Source organism: Bidens hawaiensis, unplaced genomic scaffold, assembly GCF_021521415.1.
Source record: "Bidens hawaiensis isolate Kalapana, Puna unplaced genomic scaffold, B.hawaiensis_p1.1 tig00030246_1, whole genome shotgun sequence".
Classification (NCBI taxonomy): Eukaryota; Viridiplantae; Streptophyta; class Magnoliopsida; order Asterales; family Asteraceae; genus Bidens; species Bidens hawaiensis.
Genome location: NW_027495038.1, coordinates 81,208 through 105,761, shown reverse-complemented (window position 1 = coordinate 105,761; position 24,554 = coordinate 81,208). Strand labels below are relative to the sequence as shown.

The 24,554-nt window shown below is 40.4% G+C and overlaps 1 protein-coding gene across 1 annotated transcript in view; it reads left to right on the top strand.

Moving 5' to 3' along the window:
* LOC143580119 (serine carboxypeptidase-like 13) overlaps positions 1-24,554 on the top strand; it is a 39,211-nt gene that overhangs the window by 8,521 nt on the left and 6,136 nt on the right. The window lies entirely within an intron of this gene.

The window sequence follows — 24,554 nt, the reverse complement described above, 5'->3', positions numbered from 1 at the left end:
GCCTTACCGAATTGGAAACCGGCGCACACCACGCCTGTTCGGACATCCATCTTCGGTATTCCGGATACAAGAGACTTTTCGATCATTAAGACAAGCCTATCATACCCAACGTGATCAAGACGTTGGTGCCAAAGATCGATGCGTTGGACCGTGTTGGTTTTCTCCACATAAGTCGTTCCTGCTGAAAGAACATATACCGTCTCGTTTTTCTTTCCTTGCATTATGGCTTTGGAGGAGGTTTCGAACTTATCGAACACCTTGACATCATTTGGACCAAATAAAACGTACCGACCCGTAGACGTAATCTGAGGGACCGATAGTAGCTTCTTTTTCACACCCGGAACATGGTATACATCATTTAATACAAACTCACCTTGTTTGTGCGGTTTGAATCGTATGTCACCAACGTGTGCGATTTTGTGCTTCGAGTTGTCGGCTATTACAATCACCCGATTACCTTCATATTTGACCGGGTTTCTTAGCTTCGCCTTTTCTCCGGTCATGTGGTTCGAACACCCAGAATCAACAATCCAATTATCCAAAGAATTGTCTTCGGTTTCGATGTTCGCAGTTAAGGCCATCACATGTTCTTCGGCTATAAAGTAGGCTTCGGCATCCCAAGCCACTTCTTCTCGAACTGTGGCGGCATTCCCTTCATCAGCCAACTTCCCCGGGCAATCTTTGGACATGTGTCCACGTTTGCCACAATTATAACACTTATATGGAAATCGCTTACCGGATTTTCCCGACTTTTTGTTGTTCATCGGATCTCGCTGATTTGAGCTTTGTCCGGATTTGTAGTTATCCGACTTCTTGTATCGGTCGTTCCACTTTCGTCCTTGATTCCCGCTTGGTCAAAATTTCCCCTTCCCTCGATTTGCATACAAAGCTTCAGTCTCGATCTTCGGGCTTGAAATCGAGATGTCACCGATTTGTTTAGCCATGTCTTCTTGGCTCGCAAGAAGATTCTCGAATTCGACCAAAGATGGTTGTTTCGACCATCCTTGAACCGCGGCTACGAAACTTCTATACTCGGTTCTTAAACCGTGTATTAAGATTCGTTTCATTCTAGCATCTCCAACTCTTGCTTCCGGATCAAGCTCCCCAATCTCACGACACAAGGTCTTAACCTTGTGAAAATATTGCGGAATCGTGAGATCTTTTTGAGTGATTGTCAGAAGCTAGTTTTCAAGAAGCTGAAGCTTAGCGTCGTTTTTCTTGGAGAAAAGTGCCGCCAAAGCATCCCATGCTTCTTTTGGCGTTGCTAGGTCTCGGATCCTGGAGAAAAGTGCCGCCAAAGCATCCCATGATCCAAAAGCTCTTCCTCGATCGTTGTTTTCAATGCGAACATAGATTTTCCGACCTTTACTTTTCATTTGTTGATCGCCCCATTGGTGTCGATTCTCGGTTGGGTGGTGTCTTGCCCTTGAACAACTTCCCACAGATCCTGACCCTGTAGATACGAACTCATACAGGTTGACCACGTGTTGTAGTTTTGAATGTTCAATTTCTTCACGTCTCCAACAACTTGAAAATCGGTCATGTTTAATGGGTTGGCTCTGATACCACTTGTTACGTTTTAAACAAGTGAAATAGTAAACAAATCCAAGACCCAATACACGATCGAACAATATATGCTCAAACACACGAGCGTTTTCTTATTATTTGAAAACAAGAAAAGAGATATAAAACAAAATTATACTCAATACAAGACACACTTGATATATATTTTACAACTAAACCATACAAGCCTTATATAGGCAAAGAAAAACTTAAGGAGTAAGGAAACTTATCTAGCCAATCCTTATTCTTTTCCTATTGAAATAAGAATACTTATCTATTAACTAGACTTATCCATAAATAAAAGACTTATCCATTATGGATATTAGCAAGAATTATCCACACTAAAAAGTCTTATCCATTATGGATACTAAAAAGACTTATCCATTAAGGAAACTTAGCCACCAAGTATGACTTAGTTTACTTTTAAGTCCCTTTAGTTATGATCTCCTCCAAACCACCTCTTTGAGATCAAACCGAACCACCCTTTAGCCCACAAGTGTTGCTAATTTAACATACACCCCCCCCCCGCGCGTTTTGTGATTTTTTTTTGCTACGTTATAAGTAAAACTCGGATTAATGGCACACAAATAAAAAAAAAGAACCGTTGGGGCCATGTTTACGTTAGGAGCTGTTGGGTTTTAAAAAAATTATATTAATTAAATTTATACTATAAAAACAAACCAAACTCATTTTTTTAACACATTTCTTCCACTTCTATACCAATTATATCTTTTACACAAATATTTATACCATCATGTTTCCGAATAACAACCAAAATATTCTCTGTTTCGGTCAATATGCCCTTCAAGGCAACCAAAATCCACAACCAAACCAATCTACTACCCCGACGCCAATCGTACCTGTCCCGCATATGTATGACCCGTAAATGGCCGCGTAATTTGCATTTCTACAAAACTCTATGCCAAATGCGGTGTCCGGTTTCCAAAACCCAACGACAAACATTTTTGTCAGTTGGGGTTCCCATCACGTCCTGGAGACCCAACCCGAGGTCGAATTCGTGCTGGAAACACAACCCGTCCTGGAGACCGTAGGCGGTTCGAGCCAACGCGGACGTCCGAGAAAACACGGAAAGAAGCCCGCCGGTGAACCTCGGGTTAAAAAGACGTTGATAGTATTTAAAAAGCAAATAATATTAATAATGACTGGGCGCCACGTGGAGCATAATGCCTGGGGGTGGAGGGTTATGACTACAGCCTGTTTTTGTAAAAAACCATAACTCTGACTGGGCGCCACGTGGCGCATAATGCCTGGAGGTGGAGAATTATGACTACACATGGTCTAAAGATCAATGGTTGGTGCCACAACTTCTTTTTAAAAATCTATTGTTTTATTGTTTAAGTTTTTGTGTAACATCCTACTTTTGGTTATAATAATAAAATAAACTTCGTCTATTTTATAGTGGGTCGTTATCGGTTTAGATAAATAGAATATGAGTTGGGCTAGTGTTGGGTTAAATGGATATGGGTTATGGACTTGGGTTATAAAAGAAAGAAGGAAAGACCATGGGCTTAAGCCCATGATCCCTAAATATATAAACCATAATCACCATTAAATCCCTCATTTCACACATATTCCATACACCACCAAAACACACACTTAAGATCTCTCTCTAGCCGAAATCACCAAAAAAATCGAGTATTGGTATGCCACCGTTTGAGATGCTTTACGGTAGACGATGTAGAACCCCGGTGTGTTGGGGAGAGATTGGTCAGAAAGAGATGGGAAGCCTAGAAGTTTTGCAAGAAACCTCTTCGAAGTTCGATCAGATCAAGGCAAGAATGAAAGCTGCTCAAGACAGACATAAGTCGTATGCTGATAAGCGGCGACGACCGATTGAGTTTAATGTTGGTGATAATGTGATGCTCAAGGTCTCGCATTGGAAAGGAATAATCCGTTTTAGAAAGAGGGGGAAGTTGAGTCCGAGGTACATTGGACCGTTTAAGATTACAGATCGTGTGGTGAAGTGGCTTATAAGCTGGATTTTCCAGAAGATTTAGAATGAATTCATTCAACCTTCCATGTTTCTCATCTGAGAAAATGTCTAGCTGATGACACGTCTCGCGTGCCATTGATGGACATCGAGGTTGATGAACAGTTGAACTACATTGAGCAACCGATAGAGATAGTTGACCGCAAGGAGAAGCAACTTCATCACAAGGTTATACCTTTAGTGAAAGTGATATGGAAGCATCGCAAGGGTTCAGATGCTACTTGGGAAGCTGAGGATGAGATGCGCAAGTTTTACCCAAATATGTTTATGTAATAGTTAGGTTTCGGGGACGAAACCTCTATAAGGAGGGAAGACTTGTAACATCCTACTTTCGGTTATAATAATAAAATAAACTTCGTCTATTTTATAGTGGGTCGTTATCGGTTTAGATAAATAGAATATGAGTTGGGCTAGTGTTGGGTTAAATGGATATGGGTTATGGACTTGGGTTATAAAAGAAAGAAAAAAAGACCATGGGCTTAAGCCCATGATCCCTAAATATATAAACCATAATCACCATTAAATCCCTCATTTCACACATATTCCATACACCACCAAAACACACACTTAAGATCTCTCTCTAGTTCTTCTTCTCTCTCTAGCCGAAATCACCAAGAAACCCGAGCATCAACCCGAGGTAATGATAGTTTATTATTGTATGAGCTTAACCCGTTAGATATAGTCACGAAATGACGATCCGACACCGTTAAACCGTTTAAGTCACGAGATCCGGGTGGAATCGGGTATAAACCGAACCTATGATGAGCTAAGGGGTCACCCTAGCTCAGATCTGGATCAAACGGGATGAAAAACGGTGAAAACGAGTTAAAACCCGTTTTTTCCGGCGTGTTCGCGGTTTTCCGGCGGCGGCGCCGGAAAGGCGGAGTGTACGAGGAAGGGAATGTTAGAGAATGTTTCTTACATTCTCTGACCTAACCCTAGTTCGTTATGGGAACTTAACGAATTGGAAGGTGATTCGTTAGTTGATTCGCATAACAGAGCACGACGAACTAACTCTAGTTCGTCTCTGATTCGTTAGGGGAAAAGGGTAACGAACTACCTTTGATTCGTTATGACCAGTTCGTTAAAAGAAAAAACGAATTAAATGGACTGGTTCTCTATGGAACTGATTCGTTAAGGAGTCCAGTTCGTTAAGATAAGCCAGTTCGTTATGAACCAGTAATGAATCAGAAGTTTAACATAATGACAAGAACAGTCCTGGGACTTAGAAAAGAATGATTTAATTACAATGAAGCCTTTGAACTTCTAACCTGGCAGCTCGACCCCAGCCAGGGGCTCTGCCCCTTGGACCCTACTAGGGGTTGCCGCCCCTAGACCCCGCTGCCAGGGGCGCTGCCCCCGGACCCCCGTTCGTTGAGGGTAATAATTAAGACTAGAAAGACGATATAAGTAGTGATAGTTAATTGATACGTGTAATTGTTATACAGTTAGTCGTGCACAGCTCAAGAAAGGAATAACCATAAAACGGTGAATGTAACCGCATTCAGGTGAGTTTCTAGCCCCATTCCTTGTTATGTTTTCGGGGTTGTGTGCATACTCGATGTGATTAGTTAATACACTTATCCTAAGTGATAAGTGTATGCCATATATTTATTGTGTGAAATGTATGAATGGTTTCTTTCCGGTACATGAACGATCTTCGGAATTGCATGTACTGCCAGGAAATGGTTGATGTTATATGTATGTTGTAAGATGAAGAGTGAATGATGTATGTATGTGCGAAACTTACGATTATGTATATAGAAAGTATGTTAAGGAGGCATGGAAGAAAGGGTACCGGGCCCTAATAATATCCGAGGATGGAAGGTACCGGACCCTAATAATATCCGAGGATGGAGGGTGACCGGACCCTAAAAATATTTGAGGATGGAGGGTACCGGACCCTAATAATATCCGAGGTATGTAGGGCGAATGCTCTTTATAACGTGAGGTTAGTTATGTATGTGTATGAAAGATTGATGGGCAGGTTAAGTATGTAATGCGTACCTTCGGGCACGTATATGTGTATGTAAAGTAAGTTATGTGATTAACTAGAACTCACTCAGCGTAGCTGACTTTTAGTATGCACGCAAGCAAATAGGTTGAGGCAGCTCGCGTGATTGAAGACACACGGCATGGAATCGAAGATACTGGCATCTCGGAGAAATGTTGTGATGTTTTAATGACTATGTTTTGTTTTAAATGACTATGAATGTTTTATAAGACAAGATTTGGAGGTTATGTAAGATAATATGGTTGAAGTTTTATATTCCGCGTAAAGTTTTAATTAACTCTGATTTGTAGAACTGTGTTTATGAGTAAATCCAACACCAAGTAGGGCTACCGGTAACGGGGCCTTACAAGTTGGTATCAGAGCAAAGTTCGAGAGATTTAAGCATCCTACATGCTTAGACTCGAACAGAGAATGGGATTTAAGAAAGAAAAGAAAAGAAGATGCCAGTTTGAGATAACCATGTGTCACTCAAGCAAGCTCAGTAACGGTAAAGTGTATGATTAAATATGTATGTAAATGTTAGCTTAATTGCTAAAGAAAGAATATGTGAATGCTAGGGATAGGATTAAATTGATTGTTCGATTGGTTAACTGTTTAGAGTAGAACCAATACAAATAGACTCATAAGAGGAAGTGTATAGGACACGGAAAGTAACGTGATCAGCTAATCACAGCTGGCCACTGTTATTACCTGTTAGCCTTACTATCCTTGTACTAAATAGTTCCTTGAGTGATGACGTTTGTGTTTTCCTTTCCAGAATACGATGGCTGGATCTAGGGCAGTTGTTGGAGCAGGAGGCCGCACTGGACGTCGTGGCAGGCCTCGTCGTGTCCAACGACCTTCGGTAGAAACATCTTCCAACCCGGGAGGTGAAGGAAGCGCAGCTGGGCGAAACCCAAGCACAATGAAGGGGTTCAGCTAGATCCCTTAATCCAAGCAGCTATTGTCCAAGTAGTAACCACTGCTGTAAAGAACATGAATCCGGAGAGGTCTGCTGGAGACCGTGAAAGAACTGCTGAAAGGGCGGAAGGAGATGGTAGGAAAGATGATGAAGGAGAAAGGAAGGCTTCGAGCGTGGTGAGGTCTGTGAAGGCTGATGATAGGAAAAGGGGTCGAGGTGGTTGCAACTATAAGTCCTTTAAGGGTTGTGACCCGCCGAAGCTGACTGGTTTGGGAGACGCAATCGCTACCCTTCAATGGATAACCGCCATGGATAAAATTATCCCTATTAGTGAGTGTCGTCCCGATCAAGCTGTCGGTTATGCCACCCAGTCGTTTGAAGAGGAGGAGATGTATTGGTGGGAAAGTGTGGAGCAGAGGAAGACTCGGGATGAGATTAAGGCCATGAAGTGGGAGGAACTGAAGGAGTTAGTGAGGTTGAGAGGGCGGAGATGAAGTTTCTGAACCTGAAAGACGAAACGATGACACATCGTGAGTATACCACCAAGTTCAACCGAATGTCTAGGTTGGTACCCGATATGATTAACACTGAGGCTAAGAGGATCAAGTGTTATGTGAGGGGATTGCCACAGAAAGTCTGCACGCTAGTCAGGACCAGTAAACCTGCTACCTTTGACTCTGCTGTCGAGCTCGCAGAGATGGTTTATGCAGACCTGGCTGCTGATGATATTGTGGTGGAAGAAGAGAAGAAAGATAAGAAGTGGGTCAATGTTAAACGACCGGGTACTCAGCTATGGAACCCTAAGGACGAGAAGCAGAAGGTGTGGGAGAGAAAGACGTGCAAGACGTGTGGGAAGGTGCACGGTGGAGAGTGCAAGTGGGGCACTGGTTCGGATATGTGTCACAAATGTGGAAAGGCTCATGGTGGGGAGTGTAGACTTGGAACAAATGCCCATTATAAGTGTTGGAAGGTGGGGCACTATGTTAACGAGTGTGATGTAAAACCCGCATGCTACAAGTGTGGTAAGACGGGTCATATGGCCAGGGAGTGTACTGATGGTGGAGCTGGAGATAGTGGGAAGAAAGATGCCGACCAAACTAGGCCAAGGACTAGAGCCTACATGCTGACCCAGGAGCAGGCTAAACAGATTCCGGATGTTGTGACATGTACGTTTTTAGTAAACGGTATTTCCGCTTCAGTATTATTCGATTCAGGTGTAAACAAAAGTTTCGTAGCCACGCCATTTAGTAAATTAGCTAAAATGAAATGTTGCCGAGTGCCTGAAACTTTAATAGTAGAAACCGCTAGTGACACCTCGGTTAAAATAATGAGAATGGTTAAGAACTTTAAGAAAGAGTTAGAGGGATATGAGTTCCCTGTTACTTTGTATGTGATGACCTTAGGAGGGTTCGATGTGGTTTTGGGAATGGATTGTTGTCTGAGTACGGAGCTCAGATAGTGTGTAAGAGTATGATAATAAGGTTAAAGTCCTTGGATGGTAGTGCGGTGACGATTTATGGTGATAAGGAAAGTTCTGGGCTTAATGTCATTTCGATGATAAAAGCCGAGGGTTTGTTAAGGCGAGGGTGTGGTGCCTACTTGGCGTACGCTGTCAACGCTACGGCCGATACAAAAGAAATGAAAGATGTTCCTATCGTGCGCGACTACCCAGAAGTATTCCCAGAGGATCTTCCGGGGTTGCCACCGGAGCGAGAGATAGAATTCCAGATAGATTTAGTACCAGGAGCCCAGCCCGTCGCGAAAGCGCCTTACCGTCTAGCACCATCCGAGATGAAAGAATTGATGTCCCAACTGCAAGAACTCCTCGACAAAGTTTTTATAAGACCAAGTGTTTCCCCGTGGGGCGCACCGGTGTTATTTGTGAAGAAGAAGGATGAGAGCATGAGAATGTGCATAGACTATCGCGAGTTGAATAAGCTTACGGTAAAGAATAGATATCCTTTGCCAAGTATTGATGATCTATTCGACCAACTACAAGGTTCAAGTTGGTTCTCACGAATAGATCTTAGATCAGGCTATCATCAATTGAGGTTGAAGGAGGCAGACATCCCTAAGACAGCGTTCCGAACGCGGTATGGACACTACGAGTTACTCGTGATGTCATTCGGTCTAACAAATGCCCCTGCAACATTTATGGACATGATGAATAGGGTGTGTCGGCCAATGTTGGATAAGTCAGTTATTGTCTTCATCGATGATATATTGATTTATTCAAAGAGCGAGTCTGATCATGCTGAGCATCTGAGAGAAGTATTGGAAGTTCTGAAGGAAGAGAAGTTGTATGCTAAGTTTTTGAAATGCGCGTTCTGGTTGCGAGAAGTGCAATTTCTAGGTCACGTGGTCAATCCCGAAGGGATTACCGTGGACCCAGCTAAGATTGAGGCAATAACGAAATGGAAGACTATAGGAGATTCATCGAAGGTTTCTCCAAGATAGCCGCACTGTTGACCGGTATGACCCGAAAGTCGATAGTATTCAGTTGGGGTAAGTTTCAAGAAGAGGCTTTTCAGTAGTTAAAGAAGAGACTCACACAAGCTCCAATCCTTTCTTTACCCAATGGTGACGAGGATTTGGTTGTTTGTACTGATGCTTCGTACCGTGGGTTAGTTTACGTGTTGATGCAACGAGGAAAGGTGATAGCTTACGCGTCTAGACAGTTGAAAGTCCATGAGAGTACTTATCCGACGCATGATTTAGAGCTAGCAGCAGTAGTGCATGCTCTCAAGATATGGAGACAATATCTGTATGGTACTAAGTGTACCATTTACACAAATCATAAGTGTTTATACTTCTTCGAGCAGAAGGAATTGAACATGAGACAGAGGAGATGGTTAGAGTTGATTAAGGATTACGACTGCGACATTAAGTACTACCCTGGTAAAGCTAATGTAGTCACCGACACGCTAAGTCGTAAGAACGAGGAAGTAATTGCAACAGTGAAGCCATACCAGTTAATTATGAACTCAAGTCTGTTCGAGGAAATCATCAAAGTACAGTCTAAAGTGTTGGTAGATGAAGGGCTAGTAAAGAAGGAAAGGATCTTCGGTCAGAAAGACGAGTTGATGGAAAACACTCATGGTGTTAAGACTAGGTTTGACCGTATGTGGATTCCACGCGATGGAGATCTCAGAGTTCGAATCTTTGATTAAGCTCACAAGTCAAGATATTCGATTCATCCAGGAGCTACTAGGATGTACCAAGATTTAAAAAGAGATTACTGGTGCCAGGCATGAAGAATGATGTAGTAGATTATGTCAGTAAGCGCCTAACTCGCTTGCAAGTAAAGGCAGAGCACCAGAAACCTTATTGAAAGATGCAGCCTCTAGAGATACCAGAATGGAAATGGGAACACATCACCAAGGATTTCATAACTAAGCTACCACGTACAGCTAAGCATCATGATACCATTTGGGTGATAGTGGACCGTTTGATCAAAAGTGCTCACTTTCTGCCCATACGAGAGGCCATCTCGTCAGAAATGTTAGCAAGTTTGTTCATAAAAGAGGTTGTGTCTAAGCATGGAGTACCATTATCGATCGTGTCCGATAGAGATACTCGGTTTACTTCGAGATTTTGTAAGAAGTTCCATGAAGCTATGGGAACGAGATTGAACATCAGTACGGCGTATCATCCTCAAACCGATGGACAGTCTGAAAGGACGATCCAAACCCTTGAGGATATGCTACGTGCTTGTGTTTTAGATTTTGGTGGAAGTTGGGATGATCATCTGCATCTGGCAGAGTTCTCCTATAACAACAGCTACCATTCAAGTATTGGTATGCCACCGTTTGAGATGCTTTACGGTAGATGATGTAGAACCCCGGTGTGTTGGGGAGAGATTGGTCAGAAAGAGATGGGAAGCCTAGAAGTTTTGCAAGAAACCTCTTCGAAGTTCGATCAGATCAAGGCAAGAATGAAAGCTGCTCAAGACAGACATAAGTCGTATGCTGATAAGCGGCGACGACCGATTGAGTTTAATGTTGGTGATAATGTGATGCTCAAGGTCTCGCATTGGAAAGGAATAATCCGTTTTAGAAAGAGGGGGAAGTTGAGTCCGAGGTACATTGGACCGTTTAAGATTACAGATCGTGTGGTGAAGTGGCTTATAAGCTGGATTTTCCAGAAGAGTTAGAATGAATTCATTCAACCTTCCATGTTTCTCATCTGAGAAAATGTCTAGCTGATGACACGTCTCGCGTGCCATTGATGGACATCGAGGTTGATGAACAGTTGAACTACATTGAGCAACCGATAGAGATAGTTGACCGCAAGGAGAAGCAACTTCATCACAAGGTTATACCTTTCGTGAAAGTGATATGGAAGCATCGCAAGGGTTCAGATGCTACTTGGGAAGCTGAGGATGAGATGCGCAAGTTTTACCCAAATATGTTTATGTAATAGTTAGGTTTCGGGGACGAAACCTCTATAAGGAGGGAAGACTTGTAACATCCTACTTTCGGTTATAATAATAAAATAAACTTCGTCTATTTTATAGTGGGTCGTTATCGGTTTAGATAAATAGAATATGAGTTGGGCTAGTGTTGGGTTAAATGGATATGGGTTATGGACTTGGGTTATAAAAGAAAGAAAAAAAGACCATGGGCTTAAGCCCATGATCCCTAAATATATAAACCATAATCACCATTAAATCCCTCATTTCACACATATTCCATACACCACCAAAACACACACTTAAGATCTCTCTCTAGTTCTTCTTCTCTCTCTAGCCGAAATCACCAAAAAAATCGAGCATCAACCCGAGGTAATGATAGTTTATTATTGTATGAGCTTAACTCGTTAGATATAGTCACGAAACGACGATCCGACACCCTTAAACCGTTTAAGTCACGAGATCTGGGTGGAATCGGGTATAAGCCGAACCTATGATGAGCTTAGGGGTCACCCTAGCTCAGATCTGGATCGAACGGGACGAAAAACGGTGAAAAACGAGTTAAAACTCGTTTTTCCGGCGTGTTCGCTGTTTTCCGGCGGCGGCGCCGTAAAGGCGGCGTGTACGAGGAAGGGAATGTCAGAGAATGTTTATGACATTCTCTGACCTAACCCTAGTTCGTTATGGGAACTTAACGAATTTGACGGTGATTCGTTAGTTGATTCGCATAAGAGAGCACGACGAACTAACTCTATTTCGTCTCTGATTCGTTAGGGGAAAAGGGTAACGAACTACCTTTGATTCGTTATGACCAGTTAGTTAAAAGAGAAAATGAATTAGATGGACTGGTTCGCTATGGAACTGATTCGTTAAGGAGTCCAGTTCGTTAAAGGGTCTAAATTCTTTATAGGAACCAGTTCGCTAAGATAAGCCAGTTCGTTATGAACCAGTAACGAATCAGAAGTTTAACATAATGACAAGAACAGTCCTTGGACTTAGAAAAGAATGATTTAATTACAAAGAAGCCCTTGAACTTTTAACTTAGCAAATTTATAATGATTCAAAATTCTAATGGAAAATGTGTTACGACGGTTAATGGAAATAAAATTTTTCGAAGCTGACCTGGCAGCTCGACCCCAGCCAGGGGCTTTGCCCCTTGGACCCTGCTAGGGGTGCCGCCCCTAGACCCCGCTGCCAGGGGCGCTGCCTCCGGACCCCAGTTCGTTGAGGGTAATAATTAAGACTAGAAAGACGATATAAGTAGTGATAGTTAATTGATACGTGTAATTGTTATACAGTTAGTCATGCACAACTCAAGAAAGGAATAACCATAAACGGTGTACATAACCGCATTCAGGTGAGTTTCTAGCCCCATTCCTTGCTATGTTTTCGGGGCTGTGTGCATACTCGATGTGATTAGTTAATACACTTATCCTAAGTGATAAGTGTATGCCATATATGTATTATGTGAAATGTATGAATGGTTTCTTGCCGGTACATGAACGATCTTTGGAATTTCATGTACTGCCAGGAAATGGTTGATGTTATATGTATGTTGTAAGATGAAGAGTGAATGATGTATGTGTGTGCGAAACTTACGATTATGTATATAGAAAGTATGTTAAGGAGGCATGGAAGAAAGGGTACCGGGCCCTAATAATATCCGAGGATGGAGGGTACCGGACCCTAATAATATCCGAGGATGGAAGGTACCGGACCCTAATAATATCTGAGGATGAAGGGTGACCGGACCCTAATAATATCTAAGGATGGAGGGTACCAGACCCTCATAATATCCAAGGTATGTAGGGCGAATGCTCTTTATATCGTGAGGTTAGTTATGTATGTGTATGAAAGATTGATGGCCAGGTTAAGTATGTAATGCGTACCTTTAGGCACGTATATGTGTATGTAAAGTAAGTTATGTGATTAACTAGAACTCACACAGCGTAGCTGACTTTTAGTATGCACGCAGGTAAATAGGTTGAGGCAGCTCGCGTGATTGAAGACACATGGCATGGAATCGAAGATACTGGCATCTCGAAGAAATGTTGTGATGTTTTAATAACTATGTTTTGTTTTAAATGACTATGAATGTTTTATAAGACAAGATTTGAAGGTTATGTAAGATAATATGGTTGAAGTTTTATATTCCGCGTAAAGTTTTAATTAACTCTGATTTGTAGAACTGTGTTTATGAGTAAATCCAACACCAAGTAGGGCTACCGGTAACGGGGCCTTACAGTTTCATTACCTAATTGTATTGTTGGTTATAGCAAGTTGGCTGATTTTTGGTTTACCAACTTCTTTGTTGATCATTAAGCCCGGGTTCGAGTTGTTTCTTCCTCATATTCATATCTCTATTAATTGTTTTGTTTTTGGTGGCCTGTATCACATCTACTTTGAAAGGTTTTGAGTTTATATTCTTTTTTTGAAAGTTTTTTATTAGGTTTTACGTATAATAATTTGAGGAAATCAAGTTTAGTTTTTGTTTCAGTATCGCATCGTAGCATAAAGAAGCTAACCAATAACGAAATTATATTTTATGTTTATTCTGGTACGATAACGAACCTAACCGATACCGACCAAATGTGTGTTGACTCGCCGCTACAACGTTCGTGTTTTGTCGGTTTTTTTGTTTTAAATTTGTTAATTTTTCAAAATTATTTTTTGGTTTAGTTATAGTACCATGGCAAGCCTATTGATAATGGTGACAATATTCTTGCTTATTGTGTTGATCCATGTTCATGATGTCATGTTTAATTTATCAAGTTATCTAGGGTTTAGTGTTTCGTAAGATTGCTTGCTTTAGATACTATTAATTAACCCTAATTGATGACTTTGCGGAAAAAAATATAACTGATTTCTTAATAATCTAATAATTATCTTTGGGATGTCGTTTGATTTGGTCAAGGGTGCTTTAGGGTTTGTTAGATGAATACGTTTAGAAATCAGTTTCCATAATCATGTTATTTGTCCATTGCTTGACGATTGTTGATGCATGGGATTCTTACCTAGATAGATTCCTTCTCTTATTGGTTTCGATCTTGTGTTTAATTGTCTGTTTCTTGTTTACTTGTTTATTTAAATTCTTAGTTTAATATTAGTTTAAAATCCCCCTTAAAACATTAATAATAAATAGTCGTGTCGTAAGTCGAGTCTAATTAGTTAATTAACATAATTTATAGAGTCCTGTGGGTTCGATATTCCGGACTTACTTAGCTTAGTACAATTGACCGGTTCACTTGTTGGTGTTTTGTTTAGTTGAGTCTTAGGTCTAGTTTTTATTACTTGTTTAATTTAGTTAATATTTAATTGACTGTTTTGAGCACATCAGCCTCACAGGATACTATTCGGGTCGGGCCTTTAAAATTCGGGCTGACTCGGGTAAAGACCGTTAACCGACCCGATACCGAAATAAATTGAAACCTAGAACCGATGGGCACCCGAAAATCATAAATACGGGTCGGGTTTCAATTTTTTCGGTTCAAATATCAGGTTTTGTACAGGTAACCCGAAATTTTCACACCCCTAAGCCCGATACAAAATTTCTTTGGTCTATTTTTGAATTAAATTTATTTCTATGATTTGATTTATAAACTTAAACAAAAATCAACCCTCTTTTTAGATTTTTTACTATAAATTGTTCATAAATTATGCTATAAAGTATCAACCCTATCCTAATTTTCCTTTCCAAAAGATATAACCATTTTAAAAAGGAAAAATTCCCAAAACCTGTCTTGACCATGGCTTTTCACAAATAGCCTAAGTCCAAACAAAATACCCAAACTAGACAAAAAATTCCGTCGGATCCGACTAAAATCATTTCTGATCCGACTGAATTTTTAGTCCTTTAAAATCACGCCACACGTCAACGTTTGAATGGATCTGGCCGAATTTCTTAAAATTCCGTCGGATCCAACTAAATTTTAGTTTGTTTGACTGAATTCTTCGTCTTCTACATCTCAAACCTTAAACCTCCATAACCAACCTTCATCTCCATCTTTCTTATTTCTTCACAAAATAAAGCAAATCAATAGTGAAAATCGCTTAGCTTTTCAAAGAGAACACAACCATAGTTGTAACATCATGAACATTTTGGATAAAAAATGCCAAGTTTTAAAGTTCAGGGACTAAAAAAGAAAATTATGCCTTCGCGTCTGATCGCGATACGGGACGGCTGAAGACCCAACGTCATCGCGTATCGCGATGACGTGGTCTGACAGCTGGACACGTGTCCCCACATGGCACATTGTCTTCCACGTGGCACCGCGTCCGCCACGTGGCGTCACGTGGCAAGCCTACTGATGATTCATCAACCCTACGTCGCGATACACGACGGGGTTCTTATCAGACCATCGCGTATCGCGATGGCCTACCGAATTCGGCCTGTAAAATATGGGAATTCAGCCCTTCATTTCATCACACGACTCAAAAACAACTTTCTCTGTCTAAAATATATACTCTCTTACTACCTCGGAGTAAGTGCCAACCCCCCTCGTAACCTGTGCCCTAAACTGACATTTTCTCGTAAACCGTGCCGATCCCGACAATGTTATTTTAACAACGTGACCCTCAAGAGACGACCCGGCGCCGCCTCAAAGTACGTGCCAACAAGAGTCGAATATTGGTGTGCGTCGATATACGTGTCGAAGAAGGTGTTGATCAAGGGAAGCTTGAGAGAAGTAAAGACGTCGAAGTGTTGCTCGAGTGTCTAGGGTTTTTATAAGCCAACCAAGGTAGGGATAATGCCCAATTAAAATATTAATAAAATATATAAGGCTTAAAACCCTAAGTTGAGGATATACTCGATACCTCGAAAATAAACAAAAGAAAGTAAAATAAGAAAGTATATAAAATATAATTATATGAATATAATTATTTGTTAGAGATAAAGTATGAATTATTGCTTAAATAGATTTTTAAGGATAAATAAAGTATACGTGTATTAAAGAAGAAGAAACGTAGTGTTTAGAAAAGTAAAACAACTAAACTAAAGTTTAAACTTGTAAAAGAAAGAAAGTATTTTAAACTAAAGGTTTAAAAAGAAAGAAAATATAATCGAGGTAATGATTATACAAAAGAGACTAAAGGTCTTAAGCAGGATTAAATATATGATATTAACAAAAAGGTTATACTCGTACTATAGGTCCGAGATAACCAGGAAGAACCGATCAGTGTATTGAAAGGTGAATACTCCCAACTTTTATAAACTTGTATTAATCGAGTCAAATAAATGATTACATGAGATTACATATCTCTAAAACATTATAAGCAAAAGCCATCGCTGGCCCTCAGGTTGTCGTGTACGTTTGTTTGGATCCTTACATATGTGGAAAACGGTGGGCACACCGCGCCACACCTGGTTATAAGCCTTCGCCACGATGGGCCGGACCTAAGTTACGTCCGAGTGGGGGTAATCATGTGTATACTGATGGTAGCTAAGTAATCTCGAACGCTACGGTGTTTGTTGAGTGGTTCGTGTAGAACTTAAGTTTATAAATATGTTTTGTTTTTAAACTTGATTATTCCTAAGCCATGATGGGCAGGACCTAAGTTATGTCTCGAGGGATAATTATGTAAATAAAATGTTTTATGTGTCAGCTTATTCACCAGCATGTGTTGCTAACGTATTTTCAAGCTGTTTTACAAGTAAAGAAGGTTAGACGCGCTTGAAGAATCGAAGTCCTTAATAGGCGATCTGATGGATCAGATCACTTTGTTAAACTTTAAAATAAGTAAATAGTGGTTTGAAAAACAAGTAATATTTGTAAACTTTAAACGGGTATTTTATAATCCCGTCTTTTGATATGTAAATATTATATTTTAAATCCACGCAAATATTTTCCGCACAAACCCGCAACTCCTATTAATTTACAAAACGTGATACCAACTGTTGGTCGCACGCCCAGGTCTAAGATGGGGGTGTGACAGGTTGGTATTAGATCCATCGATCTTAGCAAATTAGGTATTAAATAATTTTCGATCCAAGTGATTAAAAATTATTATTATTTGTTTAATTAAATAGGGATAAGATAGGCTGGTAAACCTTTTCTATCCATCCTCAATCTAAACCACCCTTAGATGTCTTTCAAGAAAATAATTGAAAAATTCATGCACGACGTAAGGAAAGCCGGATGCAACCCCTACCCAAGGACAACATGAGCGACGACTACTATGAAGACTTCTTCAATCAAGATCACATAATTGATCGACCCACACCAGTTTACTTTCCCGGCACCGAACAATTTCTGATCAATCTTCCAAGTGATCCACCAATGCAAGGATATGATCCCCCATGAACCTCAAGTTACTATCCAACCGACATCCCGGAGTATCATCCGTCAACCATCCCGTAGTATCATTCGTCTGACATTTCAATGTGTCAACCATTCAATCCTCATCCGTCTTATGCGTTTCTAGCCAACAAACAAATCAAGATGGAACCCGAGTCCGACTCTTCCGACTGGATGCAATGTCTCTCCGACTAAAGAAGATGGCACACTGGAAACTCTTCTTACAACTCTGTTGATTCTCACCCCAAAGAAACTTCTCAAAAGCCGAAAATGAGAGTCATCCATCCGTACGAGAACTATCCCCTGCACCCTGTGGTGGCTGAAACTACAAAGTTAATGGAAGAAGAGGAAGAACCTGAAGAAGAGTAAGATCTAGAAGAAGTGGAAGACCCAGAGAAAGATCCAAATGAAGAGATTATTGAAGTAATAAAAACTCCAAGGGAAGAACCATCAGAATGTGACTGTCCACCGAATCAAGGATGTATGCAACCATTCTTCCACAAGAATCCAAGATATGGGTCTGCAGATCCCTATATGCAATACCTTCAAGAAATCAAGAACAAGTTTCCGCTAAGATTTCCACCATATCAAGGCAAAATTCCTTCAATTGAATAACAAGCAAATGAGATTCGTTAGCAAGAGGCAGCAGATGAAGCCTTTTACAACTATATGTCTGATATTATCCCGTCACCATATCCAAAGACTCACTATGACATCGTGATGATGGGATACCGAGATCCGCCTCCACGATACGGATATCCAAATGTCATTCCACAATCCCAAGAAGAACATCTCGATCGAGCACTACACGAGACCGATGAGTTAAGGAAGAAGGTGGCTGAAGATGGAAGCAAAAATGAAGAAGATTGGAGATAAGCTTCTTCATAAGTTAAACAAAATGACGAAGTTGATCAAGAAGTATATGAAGAGTTAAGAATTGATAGTGAAGTCGAGAGTTGTTGTAATCGTGTAATCATGAATGTATGTTTAAATGTTCAAATAAGGATATGGAAAAATATATATCAAGTACTAATATATATGTTTATGTGTAAAATAATGCAATAATATATATATATAAGGAAATGAATAAAAATGTGTGTATCAAGAAAATAATGTAGTTAATTCAGAATGTCGAAACAAGAAAATCAACACAACACGGAAGCTTTTCAACGAAGAGAAGGCGACCATATACAAAATGAACAAGAACAAATACCTGAAAAATACATGAATCAAATACAAGGTATGATAAAGAAAGCCGTGAGAGCCGAATCTCACATTAGGACTCAATCTATGCAAACTCACTCTGCCGAACAATCTCAAAATCCGTTAAATCTCGTCCTAAACCGTCTCACATTGAAGAAAGTGTTCACGAATCAAACGCGGGAGGAGAGTTAATAGAAAATTTAAGAAAATGCAAATCGAAAGTTGTTCGTTTAAGGACTTCAAACACTTGGGTCCTAAGGAATTCTATGGCGACAAGGGCGCCATTGCGACACTAAGATGGCTGGAGGAGATGGAGTCAATCGTGATTATTAGTAAGAGCTCCAAGCAAGAGAATATACAGTATACACCATAAATTTTCAAAGGCAAGGCTCTGGAGTGGTGGAATATGCTGATCATGAGCAAAGGGAGACAAACGTTATACAATCTGATGTGGGAAGAATTTAAAGAAATGGTGTTAGCAAAATTCTGCCTGATGCACAAAACCGATCAAATCCAATCGAAATTTCTAAATCATAGAGTCGTAGGAACTAATCTACGTGAGTAAAACTCCAAATTTCACGAGTACTGTCGACTCGTGCCCCATCTGGTAACTCATGAGACCAGCAAAGTCACACGATACATATGGGGACTCCCGAGAGAAATCCGCGACAAGGTGAGGTCTCACTTACCTCAAACCGCTGATTCTGCCATGGAGTTAGCCGGTTATATGATGAACGGTTTAATCCGCAATAAGGAGGAAGATAAGAAGGTTGTGCCATCAAACGACCACAGAAAGGAGGATGTGCCCGATTCAAGGGCAAAGGTGTAGATCAACGCAAAACTGGATTTAATTCCAACTACACCCAATGTAAGACATGCAAGAAATACCACAAGGGTAAATGCCACTTTGCTCCATCTACAACTAAAAGTTTTTGCGACTCGTGTCACAAACCCGACCACACAACGGCCGATTGTTGGAAGAAGACGATGACTTGCTACAACTGCAAGGAGATGGGACACCTCAGCTTCGAGTGCCCCAAAAACAAACCCACTACTGGTGGTGCGGGTGGAAGTGGCAAAAAGAATGAAACAAAGAAAGGCAACGCAAGATTTTTCGTCCTCGATGCAAAGAAAGCGGCCGACATGCCGGAGACCATCACCGGTACATTCCTAGTTAACAACACATATGTTAGAGTTTTTTTTGATTCGGGTGCCAACTAAAGTTTTATAGATTAAAAATATTGTAGTCTATTAAACGAACCTTTAATGAAATTATATAAAACTCTAAGCGTCGAGACCGCTAGTGGCGAAATTGTTAAAACCTTCGAAACTCTAGAAAACGGAAAAATCTTATTAGCTGGTTATATTCTACATATTTCATTGTTGCCCATTACTCTTGTTGTTTTTGATATAGTACTTGGTATGGACTGTTATCCAACAATCATGACCGTATCATTTGCAATTTCAAAACCGTTGAAATTCGAGCCCCTGATAAACGAACCATTGGAATTGAAGGGGATAAAGACGCTGGCCAAGTTAGAATTATCTCCATAATTAGGGCTAGAAAATGATTAAATCAAGGATGCTTAGCATTCATGGCCTACGTCACCTAAGAATCCAAACCAAAGGAGATAAAGGATGTACCTATTGTCTCCGAATTCTCTGATGTCTTTCCCGATGAACTTCCTGGTATTCCTCCCGATCGAGAAGTCTAATTTAGAATAGACCTTATGCCCGGAACCGCGCCAATAGCCAAATCTTCATATCGACTAGCGCTAACCGAGATGAAGGAACTCAAGAAACAATTAGACGAGCTACTCAAGAAGGGCTTCATTCGTCCGAGCTCACCGTGGGGAGCGCCGATTCTCTTTGTTAATGCTTATGTGTATCGACTACCGAGCTCTAAACAAAGTAACCATCAAGAACTGATACCCACTACCTCGAATAGACGATCTATTCGACCAACTGCAAGGCTCAAGCTATTTCTCTAAAATCGATCTGCGTTCTGGTTATCACCAACTCAAATTACAATCCGAAGACATTCCGACAAAACCCCATTTCGAACAAAGTATGGACATTATGAGTTCACGGTCATGCCGTTTGGTCTCACTAATGCCCCGGCCGCATTCATGGACATGATGAATCGTATTTGTAAACCTTACTTGGATAAATTTGTTATCGTATTCATCGATGACATACTCATTTATTCTAAGTCCAAGGAAGATCATGTTTCACATCTCCGAATCTTGCTTGAATTACTTAGAAACGAGAAGTTGTACGCCAAGTTCACAAAATGCGAATTTTGGCTTCACAAAGTGCAAATTCTTGGTCACATCATAAACGTGAATGGAATTCAAGTGGACCCCGCAAGAATTAAAGCTATCTCTAAGTGAGAGATTCCAAAATTGCCAACCGAGATCCGAAGTTTCTTAGGTTTGGCTGGTTATTATTGTAGGTTCATTGAGAATTTCTCCCGAATTGTTGTTCCTCTAACCTCGTTAACTCCTAAGAATATCAAGTATGAATGGGGAACCAAACAACAAGAAGCGTTCGATATACTCAAACAAAAACTCACCCAAGCACCTATACTTGCCTTGCCAAAAGGTACTAAGGATTTTGTTGTCTTTAGTGACGTGTCTCATTCCGGTTTGGGATGCATACTAATGCAACGAAAGAATGTAATCGCTTATGCTTCGCGTCAACTCAAGGTACACGAAAAGAACTACACAACTCACGATCTAGATTTAGGCGCCATAATCTCTGCCTTAAAGATATGGAGGTATTATCTCTATGGAGTCAAATTTGTCGTGTATACCGATCACAAAAGTTTAAAACACATCTTTGAACAAGAAAACTCAACATGCGTCAAAGACGTTGGATGGAAACACTAAATGACTACGACTGTGAAATAGTTTTAATATGAAGGTAAAGCCAACGTTGTGGCCGACGCCTTAAGTCGTAAGGAACATGAGAAACCAAAAAGAGTTCGAGATCTACGACTAGAACTCCAAGTAGATCTGGAAGAGCAAATCAAATCCACTCAACTTCAAGCAAACATTGAAAACAATATCTCCGACGAAAAACGTAGCGACACCATTGACTAGCTAGTCAAGGGTGACGATGGTATACTTAGACTTGGAAACATGATATGGGTACCAATCGTTGGGGACTTGCGTGAAAAGATCATGATCGAAGCTCACAAGTTCAAGTTCATGATGCACCCCGGTAGTGACAAGATGTACCAAAATCTTAAGCCGAACTACTGGTGGAATTGAATGAAAAAGGACATCGCTTTGATTGTTGCAAAATGTCTAACGTGTTTGAAAGTCAAGGGTGAACATCAAAAGCCTTCACGATTACTCCAACATCCCATACTCCCCGTCTGGAAGTGGGAATTAATAACCATGGACTTCATCACGAAACTCCCGAAACCACTCGTCAACATAATGAAATTTGGGTTATCGTCGATAGGTTAACAAAATCTGCTCACTTTATACCCATCAATGACATGTATTCGATGGATAGATTAGCACGGATCTTTGTAAACAACATCGTTGCTTTGCATGGAGTGCCTCTGTCTATCATTTCTAATCGAGACAGCCGATTCACGTCTCATTTCTGGAAAAGTTTTCAACAAGCGTTAGGAACTCAACTCAATCTTAGCACTACCTATCATCCTCAAACCGATGGACACATCAAAAGGACAATTCAAACGCTCGAAGATATGCTCCACCCTTGTGTGATAGACTTAGGTGGAAGTTGGGATGACCATCTATTCCTAATGGAATTTTAAAATAATAATAGTTATCACACGAGTATTCAAGCCGCACCGTTCGAAGCGTTATACGGCCGAAAATGTAGAACGCCGGTATGCTGGTCTGAAACCGAAGATAATCAATTGTCTGGACCCGAGATAGTCCAAGAAACCACTGACAAGGTGTTACAAATCCGTGAACGACTTAAGATGGCTCGAGACCGCCAAATGACTTACGCCGATGTCCGTCGTAAGCCGTTAGAATTCAATGTAGGCAATAGAGTCTTATTGAAAGTTTCGCCTTGGAAGGGTGTTGTTCGCTTCGGTAAGAAAGGAAAGCAAAGTCCACGTTTCGTAGGACCATTTGAAATACTCGAGTGAATTGGTACTGTCGCTTACCATCTGTGACTACCCGAAGAAATGAAAGGGATACACGATGTATTCCACGTCTCTAATCTGTGTAAATGCTTAGCCGATGAATCTTTGTCTATGCCTTTAAAAGATGTCAAAATAAACGAAAATCGAAAATTCGTAGAACGACCCATACAAATCAAAGATTCTGAAACAAAGAAACTTAAGACACGAACATTGAAAATAGTTTCAGTAAAGCCGGACTCACGAAGAGGCCCCGAGTATACTTGGGAACTTAGATCCGAAATGAAGAAAAAGTACCCCAACTTGTTCTAAGAAGCGAACCTCGCGGACGAGATTCATTCCAAGGTGGGGAATATATACTCTCTTACTACCTCGAAGTACGTGCCAACCCTCCTCGTAACCCGTGCCCTAAACCGACGTTTTCTCGTAAATTGGGCCGATCCCGACAATGTTATCTTGAAGAACGTGACCCTCAAGAGACGACCTGGCGCCGCCTCAAAGTACGTGCCAACATGAGTCGAAGATTGGTGAGCATCGATATACGTGTCGAAGAAGGTGTTGATCAAGGGAAGCTCGAGAGAAGTAAAGACGTCGAAGTGTTGCTCGAGTGTCTAGGGTTTTTATAAGCCAACCAAGGTAGGGATAATGACCGATTAAAATATTAATAAAATGAAAGGCTTAAAACCCTAAGTCGAGGATATACTCGACACCTCAAAAATAAACAAAAGAAAATAAAACAAAGAAAGTATATAAAAGATAATTATATGAATATAATTATTTGTTAGAGATAAAGTATGAATTATTGTTTAAATAGATTTTAAATGATAAATAAAGTAAACGTTTCTTAAAGAAGAAGAAACGTTGTGTTTAGAAAAGTAAAACAACTAAACTAAAGTTTAAACTTGTAAAAGAAAGAAAAGTATTTTATACGAAAGGTTTAAAAAGAAGGAAAATGTAATCGAGGTAAAGATTATACAAAAGAGACTAAAGGTCTTAAGCCGGATTAAAGATCTGGTATTAACAAAAGGTTATACTCGTACTATAGGTCCGAGATAACAAGGAAGAAGCGATCAGTGTATTGAAGCTGATCTTTTCAAAGAAAGGTGAATACGCCCAACTTTTATAAACTTGTATTAATCGAGTCAAATAAATGATTATATGAGATTACGTATCTCTAAAACATTATAAGCAAAAATAATCATTGGCCCTCAGGCTGTCGTGTACGTTTGTTTGGATCCTTATATATGTGGAAGAGGGTGGCACACCGCGCCACACCTGGTTATAAGTCTCCGCCACAATGGGCATGACCTAAGTTACGTCCGAGTGATGGTAATCATGTCTATACTGATGGTAGCTAAGTAATCTCGAACGTTGCGGTCTTTTCTGAGTGGCTTGTGTAGAACTTAAGTTTATAATTGTTTTTTGTTTTTAAACTTGATTATTCCTAAGCCACGATGGTCCGTACCTAAGTTATGTCTCGAGAGGTAATTAAGTAAATAAAATATTTTACGCGTCAGCTTATTCGCCAGCATGTGTTGCGACGTATATTCAAACTGTTTTACAGGTAACGAATGTTAGACGCGCTTGAAGAATCGAAGTCCTCAATAGGCGATCTGATGGCTCGGATCACTTTGTTAAACTTTAAATTATGTAAATGGTGGTTTGACAAACAAGTAATCTTTTGTAAACTTTAAACGGGTATTTTATAATCCCGTCTTTTGATATGTAAATATTATATTTTAAATCCACGCAAATATTTTCCGCACAAACCCGCAACTCTAATTAATTTACAAAAAGTGATACCAAATGTTGGTCGCACGCCCAGGCCTACGATGGGGGTGTGACAGTAGTGTTCAATATCACTCTAGAACTCAAGATCAAAAACAATTGAAAAATTCGGGGTTCGCGGACAAATTAAACAGTCGGATCTGACGGAAGCATGAACTGAACCGTCAGATTCGACTATCTTTTCCTCAGACGGTTCATCCGGCTAATTGGTCGGCCAAAACCTTAAAACGTCGAATCT